The sequence below is a fragment of the Rattus norvegicus genome, chromosome 13 (assembly GCF_021556685.1).
Source record: "Rattus norvegicus strain SHRSP/BbbUtx chromosome 13, alternate assembly SHRSP_T2T, whole genome shotgun sequence".
Taxonomy (NCBI): Eukaryota; Metazoa; Chordata; class Mammalia; order Rodentia; family Muridae; genus Rattus; species Rattus norvegicus.
Window position 1 is genome coordinate 55,271,648 of NC_141546.1, and position 18,083 is coordinate 55,289,730.

At 37.9% G+C, this 18,083-nt stretch overlaps 1 non-coding gene across 1 annotated transcript; it reads left to right on the plus strand.

Annotated features, from left to right (window-relative positions):
• Positions 1–15,940: 15,940 nt before the first annotated feature.
• LOC120096463 (U6 spliceosomal RNA) lies at positions 15,941–16,051 on the plus strand. Its single transcript, XR_015636456.1, has one exon. It is a non-coding gene; the product is annotated as a U6 spliceosomal RNA (small nuclear RNA).
• Positions 16,052–18,083: the final 2,032 nt, after the last annotated feature.

Here is an 18,083-nt window from a genome sequence, read left to right on the forward strand (position 1 = left end):
GGATCTCATAGTGACCTTCAATTTAGAAATTGTCTGCATATTGTCTGGCTGTCAGTCTGTCCAGCGACTCTCATTTGCTGCCAGCCAAAGCGTATCTGATGGTGACTGGACAAGGCATCAAGGTATGAATATGGCAGAATATCATTAGGATTTATTTTTCTGTTTTGGTTTTAAAGACCAGTTGAGTTTGGCTCTACCATAAGCCTGTCTTGCTATCCTATCTTCAGTTCCTGGGTATTCCTGGCCTTAGCTTCAAGTTAAATCATACATCGGTTGTCCACTCCCACAAGTTCTGTGCCACCATTGCAGCACGTCCTTCAAGCCAGACAATTTATTGGCCAGTTTTGTGGCTAGTTTAGTGTCTAGGTTTCTCTTTAGGGAGCCTGCATATTACCTTCCCATGCCAGGGATACTAAACCTTGAGGAAAAGGGTCCATGCTATAGTCTAAACAATTTATGCTTATCAATGACTAGCTTACAAATAAATGAGAATCAGACTGTGGTTACTTTATTTGGCTTTGAAAATTATTGGGGTTAACTCCTAGTCTCTATTTCTCAACTACTGGCTTAGCTACCTCCCAAAGGTTATACCCCAAATGCTTGCTGTTTCTCCTGGTCTGGTATTCATAGTCCTCCCCTCATGGTATCTTCCTCCTACCCCTCCTCATTCTCCTTCCTTTTCCACCCAAAATCATGTAATTCAAAAACCTGTCTACATCTAATACCTCCAGTAATTAGCTGTCACTATTTTTATTTAACCAATATTTTAAATTATGGAACAAAGGTTTCACAACAGAAGCTCGCAAATGTGAGAATTTACTCGTAGATTCAGTTACAGAATTGAGCATTCCGTTACATAGAAATAGACCAAACATCAACACCATGCAAGTAACTTGACTTCTTCATATCCAATGAGCTTGACAGATGCTATCCTGGGGACTAAGGCACTCCTGTCAGTTTGCAGAGAGAAACCTTCTGTTCTAGCATCAGCTTGTGTTGTTTAACAACTCAACAGAAAGTCATTCCAGTCACTCCCACCACTATAAGTGTTGCCTTATTATAAGACATGGCCGGTTGAGACTTAGTAGCCTCGATTACTAGAAGTCCTCACTAGGACAATCTTCATTGATTTCTTGAAATTTCCACTAAAGTGGGTTTCCATAGCACCACGAAACATCCTTTTATTCAACATATCCCTATCGAACTTTCTCCTTCCATTCCATTTCCCTCTTATCCCCATTCTCCAACCTGATCCCTTCAGTCCTTGTTCTCACCCTGCTGTAGTTCACAGGAAAAGTCTACTCTATTTCCTATTCTCAGAGTACCCCTAGTAATCTCTGCTTTATGAAACCTCTCTGGCTCTACAGATTATAAGTTATCATTTACATAACAACTAGCATGTACTTATAAGTGAATAATGGTGAATTTGTCTTTTGGGTTCTGGTTTAATGTACTCATGATTTTATTTTATTTTTCTAGTGCCATTATTTTCTCTGAAAATTTCATGATGTCACTTTTGTTGGCAGTTGAGAAATACTCCCATGTGAAAATGAACATTTTCTTTATCCATTCTTCTATTGAGTGACATCTGGGGTGTTCTCTGTTTCTGGCTGTTATAAATAAAGCAACAATAAGCATAGTTGAGCAGGTATCATTGTAGTAGGATCCAGATTCATTTGGCTGCACATATATGCACAGAAGTGGTATAAATGAAACTTGAAATCGATCAAGTCCCAACTTACTGAGCAACTACCATGTTGATTTCCATAGTGACTGTACAATTTTGAATTTGTATTGACAATAGAGGAATGTTCCCTTTGCTCAGCAATTTGAGATTCTAATATTAAGAATTTTATGTTTAGATATGTATCTCAATTTGTAATTGGATTATTTGTTTCATTTTATATCAAAATTTCTTTATATATTTTCGATATTAGTTTTCTATCAAATATGGAGTTGAGAAGAAATAATTTTTCCATTCTTCTGAGTGACATATAGGTTATTTCCAGTTTCTAACTGTTATAAATGAAACCAATATGAACATAGTTGACCCAGTGTCCTGGTGGTAGGTTAAAGATTCATTTTGTATACATACAAGATCTTGAGTTAGAATAATTCCAAACTTGCTGAGAAACCGCTATATTGATTTTCATAGTATAATTGACAATGTCCTTGCTATGCTTTAGCAAAGCTTTACAAATTCACAAGTTCCATTTATTATTTATTAATCTTACTACCTCCATTATTGGTATTCTGTCAACAATGTAGTTTCATATTTCAGTCTGTTAAAAAAATTACCCAATTTCATTTTTATTAGGATCGGTGTATCTGATTTTATGTTGAGTAATTTGGAAATGAGTTAAATGCAGGGTCATAAATGTAGATTTTTTTTATTTTTTTCTATATGCAGTCATCCAGTTTGATCAGTACAATCTGTAGAAGACACTATCTTATTTTCATTGTGTATTTCTGTCTTCTTTGTCAAAAATAAGGAGTCCATAATTGTGTAGAGTTATGTCTTGGTCTTCAGTTTGAATCAATTGGTCAACATAATTATTATTATGCCAATGTCATGCATTTTTATGATTATATCTCTGTATTACAACTTGAAAAAAGGGATGATAATAATTCTAGTAGTGCTCTTATTCTTCAAGGTTGCTTTAGCTATCCTGGATTTGTTTGTTTGTATTTTGTTTGCCCATATGAAGTTTAGAATGATCCTTTGCAGGGTTGTAAACAATTATGTTGAAATGTTCATGTGAATTGCATTGTATTTGTAGATTGCTTTTGGTAGGATGATCATTCAGACTACTGATCCCGGTGCACGAAAAATCTTTCTGTGTTCTCTTATCTTCTTCAGTGTCTTTCTTTAAAGATGACAGTTTTATTATACAGGCTTTTCATTTGTTTTGTTAGAGTTATTCCAAGATATTTTATATTATTTGAAGCTATGGTGATAGACCTTCTTTCCCTAATTTCTATTTGTTTGTTTGTTTGTTTGTTTTATTACTTTTACATTTTTTTTACAATCCTGTCATGGTTCCACTCATGGTCCACCCTCTCACAGTTCCTCATCGCACTCCTCATCCCTGGTGTCTCTCAGAGAATGTACTCTCCTGCCAGGCCTCAAGTCTCTCAAGGGTCAGGTACATCTTCTCTCAGTGAAGTAAGTAACAGTCCTCTTCTGTATATGTGTAAGGGGCTACAGACCAGCTTGTGTATACTGCCTTGATAGTGGCTCAGTGCTTGAGAGTTCTCAGGGGTCGAGGTTAGTTGAGACTGCTGGTCTTCCTATGGGGTTTTCCTCCACTTCAGATTCTTCCAGCCTTCTCCTAATTCAACCACAGGGGTCACAGGCATCAGTCCAGTGGTTGGGTATAAGTATCTGTGTCTCTCTCAGTCATGCTTTTTCGACCTCTCAGAGGACATCCGTTCTAGGCTCTTGTCTGTAAGCTGACCATAGCATTAGTAACAGTGTCAGGTCTTGGAGCTTTCCCTTTGAATGGATCCCAAGTTGAGCCAGTCACTTGACTGCCTTTCCCTCAGTCTTTTCCCATTATTGTTCTCAACAAAAAATGGATACAGAAAATGCGTTAATTTACATAATGTATACTATTCAGTCATTAAAAATGAGGACATCATGGGTTTAGCAGGTCAATGGATAGAACTGGAAAATATTATCCTAAATGAGGTAATTCAGATACAAAATAACATGCATGTTATATACTCACTAATAAGAGGATATTAGCCAAAATAATCCAGAATACCTAGGATACAATGCATAGAACTCAAGAAATTTAACAAGGAGAAGGGCCCAAGTAAGGATGCCTCACCCCTACTTGGGAAGGAGATGAAAACAATCAGAAGGAGGTAGGAATCTGGGTAGACCTCTTGGGTGTTGCAGGATCACACTGTGAACAATAAGATTTCGTTACTTTATAAATACTCATTTCTAGTTATGTTGTGGCTCAGCTCTTAGCACATTCATTTAGTCTCAAGCAATGAAGGTAAAGTTAGTCTACAGAAGGAAGCATTGATGTTTGAAAGAGTTTTCTAATTGAGTGACAAAGTAAGAATTCAGGGAAAGTTTTGACAAAATGAAATAGGCCCAATTCTCAGGAGAAGAGAAAGAGATAGAATCCATTTAAAGAGCAAGGTGAAGAAAGAAGAGAAAAGGGACAGTTATAAAAATTTATACACTGAACTAATTAGACACATGTGACAAGAAAACAAGTCAGAGAATAAGAATGAGTCAGAAGATTAGAGCATGTTACCAAAGTTAGTATTGGTCCAAGCAAAGGAGTTCAGTGGAAGCTGAGAGAAAGAAGCCAGATTGAATCAGTCAACTTGGAAAGGAGTTTAAGAAGAGCAGTGAGAGATCAGAAAGAACAGGGAAGGGTAAACTTATTTAGCAGCCAGTCTCAGACGATGAAAGCTAACAGCATTATGCCTACCTTAGAAAAACACTGGCAATAAGACTTGCAGACATTTACATCAAGTGAATAAAAATTATTTTACACTTGAAAATTATTAATCCTTATGTTCAAGAACTTTCAGGTGTGCTATTAATTTACTAGTATGAGATTGCTCCAATAATTTTATGTAGGTTTTGGGGTTGTGAACTTTCCACTTAGCACCATTTCATTGTATCCTTGTGTCTAATAAGTTTTGGAAAGCTGGCCTTTCATCTTTAGTGAATTCTAATAAGTCTTTAATTTTTTTCTTGATTTCTATTTGACCCACTTTTTTATTCAATAGAGAGTTGTTTAGTTTTCACGAATTTGTAAGTTTTCTGTTGTTTCTGTTGTTGGTATCCAACTACAAACCTATTGTGGTCTGATAATATATATGGGGTTATTTTAATTTTCTTGTATTTCTTGAGACTTGTTTTATGTTTGAGTATGTCGTCACTTTTGGATAGTATTCCATGAAGTGCAGAGTAGTATGTATATTCTTATTTTCTTTTTTTCTTTCTTTTTTTTTTATGTGGGAGAAACGTTCTCTTTCTTTTAGGTCAATGTCATCTTGGCGGAATATTGAGGACTCCTTTCCTGTGCTTTTGATTGAAATCAAAATTTTTAGATATTAAAATGGGTATACCAGCCTGTTCCTTAGGTTCCCTTGCTTAAAATAACTTGTTTTTCATCTTTTATCTTGAGATAATATTTATCCTTGATGTTGAGTTGTGATTCTTAGACATGGCAGAGCAATAGATCCTGTTTTCACATCCATTGTGTTAGTCTGCATCTTTTTATTGGAGAATTGAGACCATTAGTATAGAAAAAGATCAATGACCCATGATTGTATATTCATGTTATTATGGTTTGGTTTTGTTGTTGTTGTTGTTGTTGTTGTTGTAGGTGATGGTGATGTTCTGTCTGTGTGAGTGTGTGTGCCAAAGTGTATTGTTCTTTTGTTCTTGTTTTGCTGTTGTGAGATTATTTATTTCTTTGTTTCCACATGTGTAGTTAACGAGCATTGAATTTTTCATTTCATACCTTTGATAAAACTGGATTTCTATATAAGTATTGATTAAATTTGGTTTTATCATGGAATATTTTATTTTCTACATTTCTGGAGATTGAAAGTTTTGCTGGGTATAGTAATCTAGGCTGGTATCTGGGGACTGATAATGTTCAAAGGGCAGCTATTCTGGCTCTGACTTTTAGATTCTGTATTGAGAAGTCAGGTACAAGTTTAATAGGGCTTTCCTTTATTTTACTTGGCCTTTACTTTACAGGTTTTAATATTCTTTCTTTGTTCTGTATATTTAGTGTTTTGATTATTATGTGGCAAGGGCACTTGCTTTTCTGATCCAATATATTTGGAGTTCCTTATGCTTCTTGTATCTTTACAGGCACCTTCATCTTTAGGTTAGCAAATTTTACTTCTATGAATTTGTTGAACATAATTTCAGGATTTTTTAGTTAAGTTTCTTCTCCTTCATCAATTCTTATTATTCTCAGGTTTGGTCTTTCTATAGGATCCTTAATTTAGTGTAATTTTTCATGTCAGGCAATAATTTAGAATTTTTGAGATACCATTTTTTGACTGATATATCCATTTCTTCTATCATACCTTCAGTGTTTGAGATTTTCTCTTTCTCTCTTTTACTCTCTTTGTGAGGTATCCCTTTGTAGTTTCTGTTTGAAGTTTTAATTTTTTCTTCTCCAGAAATTCGGCAGTTTTCATTTTCTTTATTAATTCTGTTTACATTTAAAGGTCCTGAAGAGAGTTTTGTTTTTTGAACTCTTCCTTTATTTGTTCTTGGCTTTATTTGAGGTATTTCTTTCATATCTGTCAAATGTTTGTGGTTCTCTTGATTTATTTAAGACATTTATTCATTTGCTCTTTAACAACCTTTAACATCTTCATATATTTGCTTTATAGGTCTTTTCTTGTACCTCAGCTATGTTAGACTATTCAGGGCTTGCTGTGGTAGAATCCTTGGCTCTAGTGAAGAAATATTGTTATGGCTGTTCTTGCGTTCTTGTGCTTGTTGATGTCCAGGCATTTGGGTTTGGGGTAATGTTAAATCTAGGTGCTGATTTCTATCTTTGTCTTTGTTTGGTGACTCTTTGTTTTCATGGTTTTCATTTGGTTTGGGATATTTAGAGCAGGATAGTTGTGTGTTGTCTGTTTTCTTAGTCTGCTCAGCCAGTGTGGTTGTTCACAGAGAATGTCTGCTGGTGTTGGGTGCTGGTCTGTAGCCACAATTAGGGGTGGAATCAGAATTGGATAGCCTTTGGAATGCAGAGGAGGTGTGGTGAGCTAGGAACAGATGCTGCAGCTGGTGCTGCACTATGATGAGCCAGAAAGATTGGGTCTGCTGGGGGAACAGAAATATCAGGGAAGCACAGAGGGAAGACTCCCTAGTGTCCTGGAAGATGTGGTTTTTGGTTAACCAGTGAGTGTCTGTCTAAGTTGGGAGTTGGAGCACAGAGACACTATTTAGGGAAGGTGGGCCAAGAGGGGATTGTCTTTGGCATTCACATAATACATTGATAGAGGTGAAGGTATGCTGTGCCTACTGTTGCATTGTTAAGGAAACTGAGAGACTGGGTCTAGGGAAACAGAGAGAGCAATAAAATTCTGTTGGTACCCTATATGATCTTCTTATGTTTTTTATTTGTTTTTAAATTCTGTTTTGATTTGATTGTTAGCTTTTTGCATTTTAATCTTTTATTCTCTGAAGAGTTGGATGGAAAAAAAGATCTGGGAGAAGATGAAAGGGATATAGTGATCAGAATACATTTTATGAAAATTGTTGTTATTTCCTGAACTCTACAGTCCCTTGCAGAATATTCTCCCTAAGTTCTACTTTCAGTAAAGTAATAAAAAAAGACACTGAACTCCAAATCTGCTAGGGGGAACACTTAAGAGGCTGCATAATGAAAGAAGGTCATTTTAACTGAACATACAAAATGGTCTGATGTCTATTATATATGAAGATTTCTACAACATAGTTTGAAGCTTGCTCATATGTCCAATTTCAAACCTCCAACTAAATGTTATTAGTTCAGAATCTCAAGTTCTGCCTACTGACTTAAATGTCAATATTTTTCCTACCTATTGCTGCTTAAAGGATTATAAAACCCAATGCTTTCACATCACTTTTTGCTTACAACATTTAAACATTTTCATTCCCCTCTCACTCTCTCTTTCAATATTTTTATTCTCTCACACTTTGCATTCTGACTGCAATTTACTCCCCATTCCTCACAGTCCCACTTCCCTCTCCCCAGGATCTTTTCTGCTCTCCCTCCACAAAATAAGGCAGACCTCACAGAGATATTCACCAAAGATAACCCAACAAGACATAGTAAGATGGGACACAAGCTTTCATATCACAGATAAATGTGCCAACCCAATAGGAAGAAATGGGTCCCATGTACAGGCAGTGTCAGAGATGTCCCCACTAAAATTGTTGAGAATCCCAGAAGACCAACAAGCTAAATAACTAGAAAATATATGCAGAGAATCTAGCTTAGACCCATATTTCATGCTTGTCATTTTCATTTATGTCAGCCCCTATGAGCCCTACTTAAGTTGATTCTGCAGCCATATTCTTGTGGTATCCTCTACACGTCAAACTTCTATAATCCTTCCTCTCCCTCTTTGACAAGATTCCATGAGTTCCACTTAATGTTTGACTGTGTTGTTCTACATAATATCCTATCTGTTGTTAGATCCTGAGTCTCTGATAACAACTGGGCTAGGCACTGATCTCTGACTTTCAATAACTTTTTTTTCATTTCTTTTCTTCCTTCTTTTTTTTTTTTTACCAATCATGTTTGGTTTTATCCTGGGTCTCTGAACTTAATTTCTTCTGATTACTGGCCATAGAGGGAGTATCACACATGGGTTCTCTCTCATGGTGCTGGCTTCAATTTGGATCAGTCATAAGTTGACCACTCCCGCAATATCTGTGCCATCATTGCCCCATCATGTCTTGCAGGCGGAACAGAGTACAGGCCAAAATTTGGTGGTTGGGTTGATGTCTCAGTCCTACTGCTAGGAGCCCTACTGGATTATTGAAATAGGCATTTTAGGTGCTATATCCCCCACTATTAGGAGATCTCACTAGTGTTATTGTACTACATTCCAGGATGGTTCCACTGCACTAAATTACTACATTGCCTGTCAATCACAACCATCTCTCCAAGTGCTTTCTTCCTCAGTCTTTTCCACCCCCACCCCTCTTTTCTCATCCCCATTCATCACCAATGTACATAGAAATGTATTTTATTTCCACTTCCCAAGGAGAAACATGGGACATTTATACTTGAACTATCCTTCTTACATAGCCTTCCCAGATCTGTGTATCATGATTGCCCATTACTTCATAGCTAATGTCTACAAATAAAAAAGAAAAAAGCAAATAATATGTTTTATTCCTGGGTCTGGGTTACCTCCTTTATTATACATTTATTTTTTGGAGCTGGGGACTGAACCCAGGGCCTTGTGCTTGCTAGGCAAGCGCTCTACCACTGAGCTAAATCCCCAACCCCTACTGTACATTTTTAAAATTCCATCCACTTGCCTGGAAAATTCATGATGCTGCTTTTTCTGAAACAGCTGAGAAATACTACATTGTGCAAATATGGCACAAAATCATTTTAGATTCTTCAATTGAGGGGCACCTATACCACTATAGCCACTATGGAAATTAATATGGTGGTTCTTTAGACAATTGTGGATCTTAAGACCCAGATATACCACTTGTGGGCATATAAAGTGTTCTCCATGCTACCACGGGGACACTTTTTACCTTATGTGACTTTATTCATATTAGAGACTAAACATACCATAAACTTTTCTCTTATAGGATGAATCTCTAATTCCTAAGGATTCTTTGTAAAGACTCACGGCTTTCATGATGAAAGTGTTCAAGGACTATTTGTTGGAAATGCAGTCTTTTTCCACTGGATGGTTTCAGCTTCTTTGTCAAAGGTCAAGTGACCATAATTGTGTGTGTTCATTTCTGGGTCTTCAGTTCTAGTCCATTGATCTACCTGTCAAAAAGTTAGACTCCGGAGAATCAAATAACCCTATTAAAATGGGGTACAAATCTAAATAGAGAGTTCACAGTGAGGAATATTGAATGTTAGAGAAGTACCCAAAGAAATGTTCAACATCCTTAGTCATCAGGAAAATGAAAATCAAATTTACCCAGAGATTCTACCTCATACCATTGAGAATGGCTAAGATCAAAAATTCAGGTGAAAACAGATGCTGTTGAGGATCTGGAGAAAGAGGAGCACTCTTCCATTTTTGGTGGGATTGCAGACTGGTACAACCACTCTGGAAATCTGACTGGTGGTTCCACAAAAGAAAATTGGGCATAGTACTACCTGTGGACCCAGCTATAACACTCCTGGGAATATACCCAACATAAACAAGAATACATGCTCCACTGTGTACATAACATCTTTGTTTATAATAGCCAGAAGCTAGAAAGAACCCTTCACAGGAGGAATGGATACAGAAAACATGGGACATTTACACAAGGGTGTACTACTCAGCAATTAAAAACACTGACTTCATGAAATCGTTAGGAAAATGATTGGAACTCGAAAATATCATCCTGAGTGAGGTATTCCAGTCACAAAAGAATACATCAGATATGTACTCACTGATAAGGGGACATTATGAAAAGCTCGGGATAGCAGAGGTACAATTCACTGACCATAAGAATCTCAAGAAGAAGGGAAGATTCAATCCTACTTAGAAGGGGAAGCAAAATAATTACTAGACTTAGAGTGAGGGAATGATTTTGAAGGAATTGAGGAGGATGAGGGGGGGAAAGGTGGGCAGGATCATGTATTTGAGGAGAGGAAGAAGTTCCTAGGACCAACAGGAATGACATCGATTTGAAATACCCAACAAAGAGGAGACAGTACCTGTGGAGACCATAAGAGACGTTAGTCATGGTTCCAGACTGAGGGATGGTGCCACCTGCCTATCTCTAAAGTTTAACCAAGAATTGCTCCTGTGTAAAGAAAATACAGGGACAAAGAGTGGAGCAAAGACTGAAGGAAAGGCTATCCAGAGTCTTCCCCACCTGGGAATCCATCCCATATGCAGCCACCCAACTCAATCACCATTCTTGATGCCAATAAGTGCTTGCTGACAGGAGCCTAATATGAATGTTTCCTCAGAGGCTCCACCAAAGCCCGACCAATACAGATGTGTATGCTCAGAGCCAACCATCAAACTGAGAATGGGGATCACAGCAGTAGAGTTAAGGGAAGGAGTGAAGGAGGTGAAGGATTTGCAACCCATAGGAAGTACAATGGTATCAACCAACTAGAACCTCCAGAGCTCCCAGGGACTAAACCACCAACTAAAGCATATACAAGGAAAAACCCATGGCTCCAGATGCATATGCAGCTGATGACGTCCTTATATGGCATCAGTGGGGCATGGGGCCCTTTGTCCTCTGAAGGCTTGGTGCCCCAGTGTAGGGGAATGATGGAGTATTGAGGGATAAGTGGTTGGATGGGTAGGGAAGCACCTTCATAGAAGCACGAGAAGAGGGAAGGGACAGGGGTTTTGCAGGGGGAAACTGGGAAATGAATATGTGTAATGTAAATAAGTAAAATATCCAATAAAACAAATAAATAATAAAATTTTAAAAAGGATTCAGGCCTTGAAGTTCTGTAAACTTAAAGATGTATATTCATGTCAGTCAGTTTAGTATTTCATACTTTATATCAACTTTTCAATGTTTTTGTAAATTCTAAATTGATTTTATTCACTGGCCATCAAGTACTTAATGTCTATTTTAATTTCCTCTCTCTCTGACACATCAATAGAACTACTGTCTTATCATTTCCTATTATTTTATCATTGAATTCTCATACCTAATAAACTCACTTGTTTTCATATCTTTCTCTTTCTAAGTAGTAAAGCGAATAGAGACAGAAAGTAAACTAACATTTGGTGCTAAGTTCCTTAATTGTCCTGCAGTATGTTAAGATGGTAAAAATGTAAAATCCTCTTGTGGCTGTGACCTTCAATTACTTTTCCCCTTAATAATGGTCTTATCAAGGTATTAAAAGACTTTAGAAATATATAGCACAGTGATGGGATTAAAAATAAAATTTCTGATCTTACTTATTCATTCCTACAATCTCTGTTACTTGCTAAAATGAAGCAGGATGATTATGAGTATAAGACAAACTGGAGAAAGAGAGTAAATTCAAGGCAACATGAGTAACTTCGTGAGATTCTAAAATTTTAAAAAGTTGGCAAAAAGTTGGGTCAGATGTAAGTCTCACTCAGTAATGGAGTTTTGCCTAGAATGTCTGATCACTAATTTTAATCTTAGCGTTGCTTATTTACATATAAAAAGATATATACCCTAGTATTACTGTCAGTGGGTAAGAAGTTTTTCTTCTGTTCTATTTCAAATTTTCACAGTCTAGTCAAGCAACTGTTTCAGATTAAAGTTCTTTCCATTATACTTATAGCATCATTTCATGAGACTTAGAAACATAATGTTGGTTCTGCAGTTGGTTGTGGCTGCTTAGGCAGCCATTAACCTTCTAGATATATGAACAATGATTCCAATGAGCAAATTTAATGTGTAGTAAACATATTTAAATGACACCATGTATGAGTAGTAAAGTATATTTTTATTTATCCCCAAATTCCTCTTACATATTAATAAGGTGTTTGCTCAAACTATCCATGTGTAATAATAGGCTTAAAATATTCAGTTGGGGAAAAACACTTTCACATCACTGCACTCAAACTCCTGTTACCTCTTGCTATAAAACTGTTAGAAGTTGCTCTTTAGGAATGAAACCTACAGGGGAGAGGACAAACAATTTTTCTGCAGAGTATTGGGGCAAATGTCTTTAGAGCTTTTCTTTTTTTTTTTTTTTTTTTTTTCTTTTTTTCGGAGCTGGGGACCGAACCCAGGGCCTTGTGCTTCCTAGGTAAGCGCTCTACCACTGAGCTAAATCCCTAACCCCGTCTTTAGAGCTTTTCAACAATGAGTTGGTAGATTAGAGGAAAGGATAACAGCCTCAACTACACACGTGCACACACACACACACACACAGAGGGGGTCAGACAGACGGACTCAGAGACACAGAGACAGAGAGATGGAGAGAGACAGAGAGACAGACACAGAGACACAAACATAGAGACAGAGACACAAACATAGAGACAGAGACACAGAGAGACAGAGAGAGACAAACACAGAGACAGAGAGTCAGAGATGTGCCCCAGGACATTCCAGGAGATGACGTAAGCAGTATGAATAGGAGTGAGTAATAAGTTTCCTGGCTGGATTGCATCATTAGCTTAATAGTGACATGGATATTGGGACCTACAAAGTTCACCCAAGATATGCTATTGTTATTTCGATGTACCTCACTTCCTTTAAACTTCTGTTCTCCCAACTGTACATTGAGGTCTTGTATGCTTGGTATAGCTGATGTCCTATCATGACTAATGCACCATTGTTTCAGCTCCTGAGAACTCTCAACTCATTAGGATAAAGGGATTTTGGAGTTGTCTTCATGACTAGAATATAAAGCTTTGAGAAGTAAGATTGTTAGGTCAGGTTTTTTAAGGAGCTGTGCTTACTTCAGAAATTTATGTTTCTCTTTAAGACTGGGGTTATAAGGATATAAAGTGAGAAAATAATCACATCATCTCACAAATTAACAAAGACTCAAAAAGAATTGTACAATATTTTATACTAAAATCTGTTGCTATAATAATCACTTAAGCATTAGTTTTCTTATATCTACCTTCAATTTTTACTTTTTGACTTTTCTGTGGTCAGATATTTGAATTTTAAAAACTATTCAACACCCTCATTTTGATTTATTACTGGGGATTGTGCAATTGTACCTACTGTGATGGCTATTCTTGGTTGTCAATTTTAAACACAAATATCTGGGTACACCTGCAAGCAATTTTTGTTTTCATTAAATCATTTGAAGTTTAAAGACCCCCTTTTAATCTGGAGGGCAGTTGCATCTTAATCTTGGTCACACCTTCTGGTGACAAGCTTTATACAGGATGGAAGAAGCTCTCTCTCTCTCTCTCTCTCTCTCTCTCTCTCTCTCTCTCTCTCTCTCTCTCTCTCCCTCCTTGCCTTCCTCTAGTTTAAAAATCCATTCCTTTGTTGACCTACTTCTTGGGCATTCTGCGATGACTAAAGAGCAACTGAGATATCCAGCACTATGGACTCAAAAACTACTAGATTTATGGACTATTCATTAGTAGACAGCAGAGAAATATTGTTGGAAAAATCAAACCACTGTCTGTAAGCTACTCTAATAAACTATAAATCATATGTATATGATACATATATGCATATAGTATCAGTTATGATCCATTAAAGTATCCCAATATACCTGCTAATATTCCTCTGGAGAATGACATTGTCATTCATTTCCTTTGTTTTTATCTATTTTTCTTTTCTATGTAAAAGGAGGAAATGTAATCTTTGTTTATCTGAGGTAACATTCTTCCCACGGGGTTTGGTGAGATAATGAAATACATTTTTCTCTGTTTCAAAAACTGAATATGGCCCAATGATTCCACAGTAGCAAGGGGACATGATCATATCATCTCGGTGAGTGGTGGAGCCTTGGTGTAATGCTTAGGACCAGAACACTCAATGACATCTGACTGTATATTCTGCAGCTAGCTCTGTCCAGACTAGGTGATGTGTTCTGATTAAGAATATCTGATTCTGGATGACTGCACATCATATGGAACTGAAAGCAAGGACAGACAAATTACCTACTTCCCTCAATGTAATGTAGTGAGCCCTGTCTGAAGAGAGTACTGCTAAGGACAGAGGAATTCTAGAAGCTCCAACCAAGCTCTTCTGGATGTGATCAGGGGATTCTTCTTCTTCTTCTTCTTCTTCTTCTTCTTCTTCTTCTTCTTCTTCTTCTTCTTCTTCTTCTTCTTCTTCTTCTTCTTCTTCTTCTTCTTCTCCTTCTCCTTCTCCTTCTCCTTCTCCTTCTCCTCCTCCTCCTCCTCCTCCTCCTCCTCCTCCTCCTCCTCCTCCTCCTCCTCCTCCCCCTCCTCCTTCTTTTTCTTCATCTTCTTTCCGGAAATATACCCTTACTGGAGGTTAAGCATTTTTTCCATACCCTGAAGTGAGAAAATGAAAAGTATCCTCAGATATAAGTCAGGTTCTTGATACTGATTGAAGTTAAGGTGAAGTCGGACATCAAAGTCTGGGTCACAGGATACCATGGATTAATGTCCACTGTACATAAGAATGAAGAGTCAATAAGTATGCAGAGCTCAAACACCCCAAAAGAAGAACCAGGAGAAATCTTGTTCATGACCTATGTCTTTTAACTACACAGATTAAAAGTACAGGTGTGACTGACAGATCCAGTTATCAACTTGTCAATCATGATTTAGAATTGGTATGGTCTAGCAGGCTTTACTTCAAACAAGCACCTTTCCCACAGAATGTTAAGATAATACTTGGTTTCTTACTTTCTTCCTTTCTTCCCTCCTTTACCCACTTCTCTCTCTCTCTCTCTCTCTCTCTCTCTCTCTCTCTCTCTCTCTCTCTCTGTGTGTGTGTGTGTGTGTCCCTCTCTCTCTGTCCCTCCCTCCCTCTCATACACACACACACACACACACACACACACACACACACACACATTCCATTTACTTGCATCTCAAATGATATCCCATTTCCCTGTTACCCCCTTCACCAACACCCCATCCCACATCTATCCTCTTCCCTACCCTTTGCCTGTATGAGAGTGCTCACATACCCACCTATACTCTCCCACCCCACTGTTCCAGCATCCCCCTAAGATGGGGTATCAAGCCTCCCAGAGACCAAAGGCTTCCCCTCCCTTTGTTATCAAGCAAGGTCATCCTCTGCTACACATATATCTTGAGCCATGGATCCATCCAGGTACATTCCTTGGTTGGTGGTTTAGACTCTGGGAGAACTGGGTGGTCCATCCAGCCTGTGATGTTTTTCTAATGGGGTTTCAATCCCCTTCCTTTCCCCTAGTCCTTCTGCCAGCTCCTCTACCAGGTTTCTTGAGCTCCAGCTGATGGTTGGCTCCAAGCATCCACATCTGTATTGGTCAATTGCTGGCAGGACTTCCTCCGGACCTGCCACATTAGTTTTAGGTTCCTGTCAGCAACTACTTCTTGACCACCATAACAGTACTGGGTTTGGTGTCTGCAGATATGATGGATCACCATGTGGGGCAGTCCCTGGTTGGCCCTTCACTCAGGCTCTGTTCCAATTTTTTGTCCCTGTTCTTCCTTTCTGGGTTAAAAAGTTTTGAGATGTGTGGGTGTCCCCATCACTTGAATGGGGGCTCCTCTGCTGTAGGAGGTCTCTACAGGCTCTATCTCCCCCTTCTCTGCACATTTCAGTTAAAGTCATTCCCATTGGGTATGGAGAGCTTCACCTTTGCTGGTGTCTGGAACCCTTGGCAGCACACATACAAAATTTGGAGTAATACAGAGAAGATTAGCATGGTCCCTGCACAAGAAATACTTGGTGTCTTCAGCAGAAAGATAAATAGATTTCCTTCAGGGCTTTATACTTAGCTCCCCCTTTGTACTCATTTGCAATAAGGAAGAAATTATTAGTTTTTCAAGTAGAAGACAGCCCTGTATGTTGGACATTTGCTTGTTATTCTACATTCTTTGCCTCCTGTTCTGTGTTGGCCACACTTTTAATCAACAAAAATCTTCAAAGTTCTCTGATCTGGCCTGGCCTTCCTTTTGAGCTTTTCCTCAGGGATGTTCATGTACACCACTTCTCTGCATATTTAGCTCATACATGAAGGTCTGATACCTTTGTTATGCTTCACAATTAAAGATGACATTGATGCCAGTGAGACTAAGGATTTTTTGTTTTGTTGTTGCTTGTTGTCTGTTTGTTTTGTGATGAGTGTGTGTGTGTGTGTGTGTGTGTGTGTGTGTGACTGTGTGTGTACTTAGTTTCCAAGGTAGAATCCTAGAAATTCAGCCTCTTCAGAAGTGGGAGTTAACAAACAGTTGCATTGGCATAGAAGGAGGATGGTATGAAGTAATAGTAAAAAAAGGTGGGGTTTCAACAGAAGCACTTGGCAGCCATGAATAGCTGGAGTTTCTGCATGAAACACTTTGGGATGGCACTTAGGATACTTGCTATGGTTCTACACCTAGAAAACAAGGTCATAATTTTCAACCAATCTTTCAAGAGCCCCCACAGGCTCACCATAGTGATAGAGCAATTGAAGAAGCAAGAGGTGGTGGAAAAGGAAATGGAAGAATTTAATCTTAGATAAAGGACTATATATTTACTCCAAGAACATTATCTCCTACACTGAGTATAAATATAGGTAAAACTGAATACTAGAGTTAACTAGTGTACATAATCTAGCAGAACTGGTCAAGGCATAGTCCTCCTTACCATAGCTCCTATTTATGCCTTGTACTAATAAAGAATGGTGATCATTCATCTTTGTCCCATTATCCAGAGGGAACCAGTATGGTTTCCACAGGATGGCCTGCACCAGGGTATCCTGTGGATAGCTTTGGATTTATATTTATATCTTGGGAGTTATTGTCTTGCCTCAGGAGCTTCACTGTTATAGGAATATAAGCTGATTGAAGATTTGAGACAATGACCTTGTGTCTTCTACACATGTGGCTGTGTAGAGTCAAGCTAGAATCTGGCCCTAGAAATCCCAAGAAGACCTAAGACATTGAATGCACGCAGAGGTAACAGGCTTTAATTTTTTTTTAATTTCCTTGCTGCTTTAAGAGGAACCAATGACAAAGTGAAAGTCACTTTTTACTGCCTATTAAATTTTGTATACTTTTCGAATATGTTCGGCAATCAGTAATTCCATAATTATTTTGCAAATGTATATCTCTTACAAAAAAAAGTTTTAGTTTGTTTCTAAACTTAAATTTTTTATTTAACAACTCTTGTTTAAGAACATCTAAAATGAAATGTTTTGTCCATTTCACAGTCTAAAATAAGACACTGTTTGAACATATCCAATGTAAAATTATATATAATATAAAAAGTAAGTATCAGTTTCAGATCCAGTAGATTATGCCTTCTCTGTTTCTCTTACTTTTGTTCATTGTAAGAACTGTGAATTATGAGTGGCATCACTTTTCTCTGCTAGGATGCTGAGAACCCCTTCTCTACCGGAGCTCTGCACTAAGCCAGTCACCACATCTCTGGGTTTTACTGCATCACTGTCATAGCTCCTTCAAAGCTTAATGAAGCTCAGGCATATTCATACACGTTTGAGAGAAGCCCCAGGGGCATTCCTTGTTCCATATTTTTGAAAAGGAGCCATGTCTTTAGGGTGCAATTTAATGGTACCAGGATCTGTCTCTGGTATCCCCTCAATGCCTTTGCTCCCTATGAATTCACATGAAAGAACGGTCTGTAGTGGTGAATGCAGATGATGTTTTAACAGAATAACATGAGCCCCTGTCAATGGTTAGAATGGATGATTGCTAAAGGGCCTTTTGTGGAAGACACAGCTTCCAAGATTGACACTGGATTAGAGAAGATTGTTTAAACATCCATGGTTAAACACCTAAATCCT